The sequence below is a fragment of the Myotis brandtii genome, unplaced genomic scaffold (assembly GCF_000412655.1).
Source record: "Myotis brandtii unplaced genomic scaffold, ASM41265v1 scaffold621, whole genome shotgun sequence".
NCBI lineage: Eukaryota > Metazoa > Chordata > Mammalia > Chiroptera > Vespertilionidae > Myotis > Myotis brandtii.
In genome coordinates this window covers 4,121,761-4,131,106 of record NW_005370372.1, presented here as the reverse complement: position 1 = coordinate 4,131,106, position 9,346 = coordinate 4,121,761, and the positions used below count along the sequence as shown (strand labels likewise).

The window sequence follows — 9,346 nt, the reverse complement described above, 5'->3', positions numbered from 1 at the left end:
CTCCCTTTCCCCCCTTAGAATGTACACCACTGTGTTTTCTTCTTTGTGGTCATATTATCAATGTTAGGGTTTTTGTTTGTATTTATTTTTATGTTTACCTCCTCCTACTTGTTGCTTTATTGTTGGAAATGTAAAACATTAAAATGATTCAAAGGTTGAGGCTATAGAAATGTGTACGCACAGAGAAGAGACATTCCCAACTCCATCGCTTATCTCATTTCCCATCCACCTCTGAGTAATGTTCCATTTCTTGATCGGGATGTGGGGTTACACAGGTGTTCTATTTTCTAGTATTCACAAGGCTGAACACCTATGATTGTAAATTTTTGTGTATTTCATACACGAATGAAAAATTAAATGGACCCAGTGAGATGTGTCGGTCAGAGCAGCCTATCACCAAGTGTTATTGAATAGAGGGAATTATTAACAGAAATAAGACCTTGCACAATTGTGGGGTGAGCTGGGAGAAGTAAGAGTCCAGAGAACAGTCACTGAGGAGCCTTCCCCAAGCATGGCAAGGTGGTGAAGTCAGAGACACAGGGGAATCTGGGAATCTCCATCTCAGCACTGGTGTGGGACCATGAAGGGGCTGGTGGAAAAGCTGATAGAAAACTACCACTCTGCTTAGCTACCACTTCCGTAGGTCCTCAGCCAAGTACCTGGTGGCTGCACTGGAACCACTGAGGGACAGGGTTGGTAGGACGTAGGCCTCCTGTGCCCCTTTGGGCAGGTATCTTTTCTCTACCCTTTGGGGTCTATGTGGCCTTTTTATTTCACTGATGCCTCCCATGTTCCTGCCAGTTGGCAAGGGCTTGTTCACTTTCTAGGTCCGCACTGCTGCGCCTCAGAGCAGCGTTCGTCTAGCAGAGACATCTCTGGTCTTGGATCCTCCACAGCCCCTGCTGCTTCAGCAGTGCTGACCTTCTGGTATGAGGTCTCTTGGGACAGCTGGGTAGCTTCCTGGGCTCCAGGACGGGGGTTGTGGCCTCTTGGGCCAAATTACTCAAATAATTTGTCTGGGCCCTGACCGGATGGCTCAGTTGGTTGGAGTGTCGTCCCCATACACCAAAAAGGTTGCGGGGTCAGTTCCGTCAGGGCACATACCTAGGTTGCGGGTTCAGTCCTGGTTGGGCCATGTGCAGGAGGCAATTGATTGATGTTTCTTTCTCACATTGATATTTCTCTCCCTCTAAAATTAATAAAACATATCCTTGGGTAAGGATCAAATAATAATAAAAATAATAATAATTTGCTGGGGCTTCCTGGATTCATTGAAGACACTGTCAAAAGCCAAGAAGTAGATGTAGTGAGAAGAAAAAAGAGCAAAGAAGGAGATGGGCCACAAAACTCCCAATCCCACCTGTGGTGTAGGGGAGGAGAGAGGGGCAGGGAGAGCGTGCTGCAGGCAAGTTTAAAGTAGACCGAGTTTACCAAGAGCGGAAGGAAGGATGGTTCATCTCTAAGCAACGAATTTCCAAACAGGTGCCTTTAAAGTGGTACTAAGAAAGATGAGATTGAAAGATTGTAAGCAGAGAAGTTTTCTGGGGGCTAAAAGGTACTGGCTAATTTTGCTGTAAGGCAAATTTTTCACATCTCCAGAACTTTCCAAGAATTAATAGAAATGTCAGTGCATAGATGTGGGTGTTGCAACACAGGTGAAAAGGTATTTAATTATAGATGCATAACAGGTAAGGGGGTATAGCTCAGGGGTAGAGCATTTGACTGCAGATCAAGAGGTCCCCGGTTCAAATCCGGGTGCCCCCTACTCCTTTGGTTTTCCTATTCATAGCTGTTGCTCATATTCCCGTTTCCTTTCAGCCCTGCCAATTATGATCCTTCCTGAAATTAGAATTCTTCCAATTAGATCCTTCCTGAAATTAGCCCTTGCACAACTGCTTTCTGATATCCGGTGTTTCCCCCTCTTTATATATCTCATTTGTCCAACTCTTTTGGGTCCTCAAAGAGAAGGCAGGGACTCTTCTGCAGAATTTTGCTGGGCTTTTCCAGGGCAGCAGAAGAGAGCTGCAGATACAGCAGCTTTTGTAGGAACAAACAGTAAATGGGCAACCTAAATTGTTATCTCACCTTCCCACCGAAACAGCTTGGCACAGTGGAGTGGTGGTCAGACCTATGGAGACAAATCATAGCATCCAGGTTCTTCTCGTAGGGTTGACATTGCCCTCTGGGGAGCTGGTTTCTCCACACCAGAACTCACTCATACACTTGCTTCAGCCTCAATGGCCAAAAGGCCGGCTTAGCAACTCCAACAAGGGAAACCTAGATTCTGCAGTGTTGCTCCTCCACAACCAAGTATTGGAGCTCCGTGACACTGTCTGAATTAGAGCCCATTTCTGTCCTCCCTGGAGGAAGAAAGGTGAAGGACTGGGAGTCCAGATAGGTGGGTAGTTTTGGAGATGGTTGGGCTGCTCTTGGGCTAAAACAAAAAAAGCAATGGGAAATGTTTTGGGGTTTCTACAGGCAGCTTCTCTCATTTTTTCCTCTCTGATGACCCCACCCAGGAACTGAGGCTTAGAAGCTGCAGAACTGAGGGAAGGTGTCTTATTATGAGCTGGTCTGGCAGCTTCATAAAGTCAGTCCTAGAAGGGAGCAGTACTTAATTTTGCAGAGCCCAGTGTTACCACTCAGATGAAAGGCATCAATTAGGCTACATTAATATCTGAGGGGGTATAGCTCAGGGGTAGAGCATTTGACTGCAGATCAAGAGGTCCCTGGTTCAAATCCAGGTGCCCCCTTATGTGTAATTTTTAAATAGTCTTTCCAGCTTCCTTCGCAGCTCACCTTCCATCCTTCCTTCCTAGACAAGCACAACTTGGAGGTGAAGTCTTGAAGGAGGCTGGGGACTTCAGGAGAGCTACAGCCCACTCATACTGATGGACTCACTAGATGTTAAGAAAACTTGTTCCCTGCATACCCCTAGCAGCAATTGGAGCACTGCAGAGTTCCCAGGAACACCAGGTTTTGATTCTAAGTGTTAGAGGTGCCCCGATGCCCACTGGGGTGTTAGAGTGTGTCACCTTGGATAAATTGCTCAATCTCGTTGTGCCTCAGTTTCTGCATAACCTGGGAAAGGGATCATTCATCAGGGTGTGAACACCATCAGAAGCCTGCAAAAGACTGGGAATCTGATTGGCTATTTTTAAACACTTCTGGTTCATCCCAAGCCTGAGACTACATAATTTTAGATGAATCTCTCTCTTTCTCAGGACCCGCACCATGTAGGTCTAGCGGTCACCAGGGCCCACAGACCACATAGGCTTCTGAGGGCTATAAAGCAGAAATTCTGTTCGCTGATTTTTATTTCAGCCATGCTGAAGACATGGTTGGACTTTTCCCAGGGCGGGACAGAGGGAAATGGGACGTTGGAAGCTCAGGGGCAGCCATCACCAATAAACCACCTTGCCATATCACCATCTCCCGTGTGTGGATCCTTGAAATGCTTTTCTCGAATTCCCATGAAGAGCCTGTCTCCCACCAATAGGAGGAGCGTGCCTGTGACGTAATGTTGGAGGCACATGATTAGATCAGAGAGAGTCTGTGAGGAATATGCTAGAATTCTGACTTTGTTCTGTGGTCAACAGGAGCCCTGCACACTGCAAAGAAGCAACAAGGTCAGTTCCTTTATTTGGGAACATCACTTAGGAGACATTACAGGGAATGGAATTTGCCAAAAAGACAAGGATAAGGAACTAGCATTATATTTTTGAGCACTTACTATGTGCTAGTACTGTGCTGGGCAATTTATCTTAAGTTGTCATATTTGTCACAAGAAACTTGTCCCTACTTAAAATAAAGAAACGGGAGCTTATAGAGTTAAATAATTTGCCCAATGATGCACACAGAGTAAGGAACCCAATGCAGAGGAGAAAAGGAATTCCAGAGAAAATTTTAGGATAAAATGATAAGACTTGGTAGCTGATAAAGATGGATCAGATGAGGAATAATGTGAGAAAGTAGAGTTGGATAATGATTACTTTTGTCCAAAGTTAAATACAGCAGTGGCTAAGGGGAAAGTGGGAAACCTATTATAATTTAGGATAGAGACTTTAGTGTGCTTTTGGCTGGGGAAGGAACAGGATTGAGAAATAACTGAATTCAGTTATGGGTCAGGAGTATAGGCTGAGTGGTTCACTTTGGAAGTGGGAGGGGAATGTTTTTTTCTCTGAGATGGAAGCAAAAAGGGTAAGGACAGCTGAAGACAGGTGTCAAGGAGCTGAGGTCTAGCTGCTTCCATTCTCTGTTAAGCAGAGGTAATGTCTTGTGAGGGGACAGAAGTGGGTGAGGAAGTCATTGATGAGGCTGCAATCCAGACAAAGGGATCGGATGGTCTGTGATGGAGAGGAGTGTAGTTTGACTGGAGCTGTGGTCTGGTTCTGCACCTCTCCGAAGTCCACCTTTGGTGGGCACTGAGAGCATTGCTCTCCCCCAGATACACTTGTCCCCACCCAGGTCAACACAGGAAATGTGCTCATGTTTTTAGCTCCTTATTTTTTTATTCTATGCAAAGCCCAACCCAAAGAGTCCAGGTTACTCTCAGGAGTAGACAAGGTTACTGGTTCCCTTGTGTACGTCCTGGTTCCACTTTCTGTCAGCCACACACTAACCATCTTTTGGGTAATCCCCTCTGCAGAGGAATCCATTAGCTCAATATATACTTGCGGGTTTTACCAGTTATAGCCAGGGTGCAGGGAGCTCAGGCCTCAGTTCTGAGGGTCTTTTCCTAGAGTCCTCAAAAGGAGACAATAAAGGAAAGAAAAAGAAACTAGAACTTGCAGGACAAAGAAGGTAGGAAGTTTAAACCAAAATACTATCAGTATTAATATTAAGTATAAATGTATAAAAAATGCCACAGTGAAAAGACAAAGAATGTCATGGATTAAAAAACATCAACTCAACTATATGTTGTTCACAGGAGACACTTATAAAACATAAGGATAGAGATATTAAAAATAAAAGGACAGAGAAAATACACTAAAGACAATAATACATAGTGTGGCTATATTAGTACCAGACAAAATAGTTTTGAGGTGAAAAGGGATTTTAAGAAAGTCATTTTATAGTGATAAAAAGTTCAATTCACCATGAAGGTATAGCAATTCTAAATTTGATACACTCAAAACATATTAAATATAAATGAACAGGATTAAAAAAGATAAGTGGGTATACCCACAATCATGTGAGATATTTCAAAATCCCTCTCCTGTGAATTGATAGAACAAGCATACATAATATCAGAAGAATATAGAATATATTAACAAATTTGACCTAATTAATGTGTAAAGACCCTTACACTCAGCAATTGCAGGACTTGCCTTTTTTTCCTAAATACACATGGTACACTGACAGAATTGACTGCATACTGAACATAAAGCAAGTCTTAACAAATTCCAAAGTGTTTAAATCACAAAGACTATGCTTTCTGACTAAAATAAAATTAAGCTAGAAATCAATAACATTAAAAAAATTACAAAATCCAACAAATAACTAGAAAACCCCCACATGTGTGGAAATTAAAAATTATACTTCTAAATAATGGATGGAGCAAAGCAGTAATTGCAATTAAAATAGGAATTATAAAATATTTTTATTTAAATCATGATGAAAACACTAGATATTGAAACTGTTCAGTTGCAACTACAGCAGTACTCAGAGGGCAATTTATAGCCTTACTGTATCTACATATTATGAAGAGAAAAGGCAAAAATTAACTAACTAAGCATCTATCCCCAAAAGGCATGAACTGGACAGTAAAACAAACCCAAAGAAATAAGGAAGCAAATAATAAAGATTAATTGATGAAAGCATAAATTGATGAAATTGAAAACAAATATATTAGATAGGGCCAATAAAGCAAAAATTGTTCTTTGAAACAAATAATGAAAATAACCCAGACAAGATTGACAAAGTGAAGAGAAAAAACACTAATAACCAATACAGTGGGGCCTTGACTTATGAGTGTCCTGACTAATGAGTTTTTTGAGATACCAGCTGTCTCTCGGCTGATTTTTTGCATTGAGTTGACAGAGTAATTTGAGTTAACGAGCTCCTTAACGAGCTCGTCTCCGAACGAATTAAACTCGTAAGTCAAGGCCCCACTGTATAAGGAATTGAAAAGGACATATTATTACAATTTCCAAAGCTGTTAAAAAGATCATAAGACAATGTTATGAATGACTTTGTGCCAATTTAATATAATATTGAGATGGCATGGAAAATTTCCTAGAAAAATTTAACTTACCTGAATAGAGAGGAATTCTTTGTCTGCTAGATGGTTCCTGGTTCTCTCTTCCTCCTCTAGTTGTTTTAGCAGGACTAAACTGGTTCAAGGGAAAAATACAAGATTATAGTTGATACTGGTCCTAGTATGCCAATTTCCTATGCAATTAGTGGCAAAGCTCCATACTCTCCTGTCTTCTAGTGAAGTCATTTCCTTTACCAAAAGCTTCCACTGTTATGCAGTTCCTCCAAACTTCCCCGTAAATATATGCTGTGGTAGAGGAAGAATGTCTTCTGGAATACTCAGGAGGGTGTATCCAATTCTCCAGCCCAAGAACATGTTTTCTTGGGATAGAGGAAATTTGGGTAATTATAGACATCCTAATGTGTTGCTTATAATTTCTCTCTAATAAATCTGACTTTACACTTACACTAGTAGAGATGTCCCCATCCTCTGGCTTAGTTTTACCAAAATTGATACAAGAAGAAATCAAAATCATGAATTATCCTTAACAACTGAAGAAATTGAATTCATAATGAAGAATTTTACCATTAAAAAGAAACACTATTCCAGGCACAGATCGTTTCAACATATGTTATACCAAACACTTAAGAAATAATGTAAATTATTATTTTTATATCTTATGTGAACACTTCTGGAGAATAAAAAACAAGTGGTACCTTTCCCAACTCATGAGATTAGTTAAATTTGATATAAAAAATAACAAAGACAGTAAAAGAAGAGAAAACAATAGTCCAATCTCACTTATTAACATAGATTTTAAAAAAATATATATATATTTTTATTGATTTCAGAGAGGAAGGGAGAGGAAGAGAGAGATAGAAGTTAAATTTGATATAAAAAATAACAAAGACAGTAAAAGAAGAGAAAACAATAGTCCAATCTCACTTATTAACATAGATTTTTTTAAAAAAATATTTTTTTTTATTGATTTCAGAGAGGAAGGGAGAGGGAGAGAGAGATAGAAACATCAATGAAGAGAGAGAATCATTGATCAGCTCCTTCCTGCATGCCCCCTACTGGGGATGGAGCTTGCAACCTGGGCATGTGCCCTGACCGGGAATCAAATTGTGGTCTCCTGGTTCATAGGTCAACTCTCAACCACTGAGCCACACCAGCCGGGCTTAACATAGATTTTTAAACCATAAACAAAAGTATGAGTAAATCAAATAATTATCTTAACATAGGACTGTTAACACTTTTAGGGATTCCTAAATCTATTCAACCACATACTTTGTATTTCTTGGAGTGGATCATTCTCTATATTAACTGAAGAAGTGGAAGTGTAGTTCAGTAGAAAGTAACCGGAATGGAATGTCAGCCTCATTAAATGGTTTTGGACAGACACCTCAATCAGGTGGAGTTTCTGTTTCTCAGGTACCCACCAAGCAAACAGGCGTTTGACTTGAAGGCTATTCTAACAGCCAATGTCAGTGCTTCCCCCAGGTTGCTGCTCACACCCAGGGACTGTAGCCCAGGACACAGGCTGTGTAGAAAGTAACCGGAATGGAATGTCAGTCTCATTAAATGGTTTTGGACAGACACCTCAATCAGGTGGAGTTTCTGTTTTTCAGGTACCCACCAAGCAAACAGGCGTTTGACTTGAAGGCTATTCTAACAGCCAATGTCAGTGCTTCCCCCAGGTTGCTGCTCACACCCAGTGACTGTAGCCCAGGACACAGGCTGTAGGCCTTTGAGGAGAGAGCCTGAATCTTGTACAGCAGGTTGATGAGTTTTCACCGAAGCAGGTCTGAAAGCTCCCAAGAGAGGTTCAACCTACAGTGGCCACTCATAAATTTAGAGGTAATCTGGGCGTGGCTATAGAGAATAAAGGTATTAATTAAGTCATACTATAGCAGAAGGGGGTATAGCTCAGGGGTAGAGCATTTGACTGCAGATCAAGAGGTCCCCAGTTCAAATCTGGGTGCCCCCTATTTATTCCTAATTTTGATCTTTGAAATAGTGCTGTATTTCAATTTCATCTTCCTTACAAGACATCAGTGTAAAGATTTTTTTTCTAGAACCAGCAAATGATGAGATTTAATGTGATAGTCGGTGTTTCTGAACTCCAAATATAAATTAGAACCACCAGAGAGTTCATAAAAGCGCCATTTCCCAGACCCCACCCCAGACCAATTAATTCCGAATGTCTGGGGTGGAGCCCAGGGATGGTAAATGCTCCCCAGGGCTCCTGGTCTATAGCTAAGTTGAGAACCAGTGTTAGAGCTTCCTGGAAGCCTTCTCAGACCCATGTTACCTCTTCCCACTCTGTCTGCCCAGCATCTTGTGTTCTGGATCTCTTCTCATTCATCCTATGTGCACATCATTTGTAACTTGACCTTAACAGCATCTTCCACCAACAGTTGCCATTTCAACATGTCTAAGTTTTCTTAATTTTCCCCTTCTCAGTCCAGGCATTCTCCCTGGGATAGGCAGGAATTGGTCCATTTCCCAGCCAAACCGCCAGGATCTGTGGCTCAGGGAGAAAGCCCTTGTGGGGCTGAGAGAGTTTGCAGAAGATGAAATATCAACCTGTGTAACGTTAGGCTATGTAACTATTAAAGACAACGTTATGTCTTATTCAAGCTTTAAAAGCAAACTTTTGCAGAAGGAACCAGTGAATTTTATCAACCATCTCAAAACTGAAGAAAGTGTCGGCTTTCTATGGTGTGGGGAACAAACAGCTGAGTATTTGGTAGATAACCTCAGAATCAGCTGTGGGTTCAGAGAGAGAGCATGTAATTCAGAAGTACAGTTCATAGCATCCTTTATAGTAATCTTTTATGACCTCTCTCACAACTACCTAAAGTACATTGCATGATCCTTCAGGTTTATAGAAAAAAAACCCCACACAGGTTGATATTTTAGACTAGAGGCCTGGTGCACGAAATTTATGCATGGGTAGGGTCTCTAGGCCTGGCCAGCGATCAGGGCCAATTTGGGCCTTCCAGCTGCCGCCTGGGGCCTTCCTTCATTACGTTTCGCCCCCTGGTGGTCAGCGCACATCATAGCAAGCAATTGAACTCCCGGTCTCCCGGTTGAACTCCAGAGTTGACAATTTTGCATATTAGGCTTTTTTTATATATAAAA

General features: G+C 41.5%; 1 long non-coding RNA gene and 3 other non-coding genes across 5 annotated transcripts in view; 3 read left to right on the top strand and 1 right to left on the bottom strand.

The window, feature by feature from the left end:
• The first annotated feature begins 1,692 nt into the window (after window positions 1-1,692).
• TRNAC-GCA lies at window positions 1,693-1,764 on the top strand. Its single transcript has one exon. It is a non-coding gene; the product is annotated as a tRNA-Cys (tRNA).
• Window positions 1,765-2,681: 917 nt separating this feature from the next.
• Window positions 2,682-2,753, top strand: TRNAC-GCA. Its single transcript has one exon. It is a non-coding gene; the product is annotated as a tRNA-Cys (tRNA).
• A 1,752-nt stretch (window positions 2,754-4,505) lies between these two features.
• The window catches only part of LOC106723676, an 18,070-nt gene continuing 13,229 nt past the window's right edge, over window positions 4,506-9,346 (bottom strand). For both annotated transcript variants that reach the window (XR_001359378.1, XR_001359377.1), the window contains 2 exons: window positions 6,257-6,335; window positions 4,506-4,746 (listed from right to left, as the gene is read on the bottom strand). This is a non-coding gene — a long non-coding RNA (uncharacterized LOC106723676). The remainder of the gene's footprint in view (window positions 4,747-6,256; window positions 6,336-9,346) is intronic.
• On the top strand, window positions 8,118-8,189 carry TRNAC-GCA. The gene has a single exon. It is a non-coding gene; the product is annotated as a tRNA-Cys (tRNA).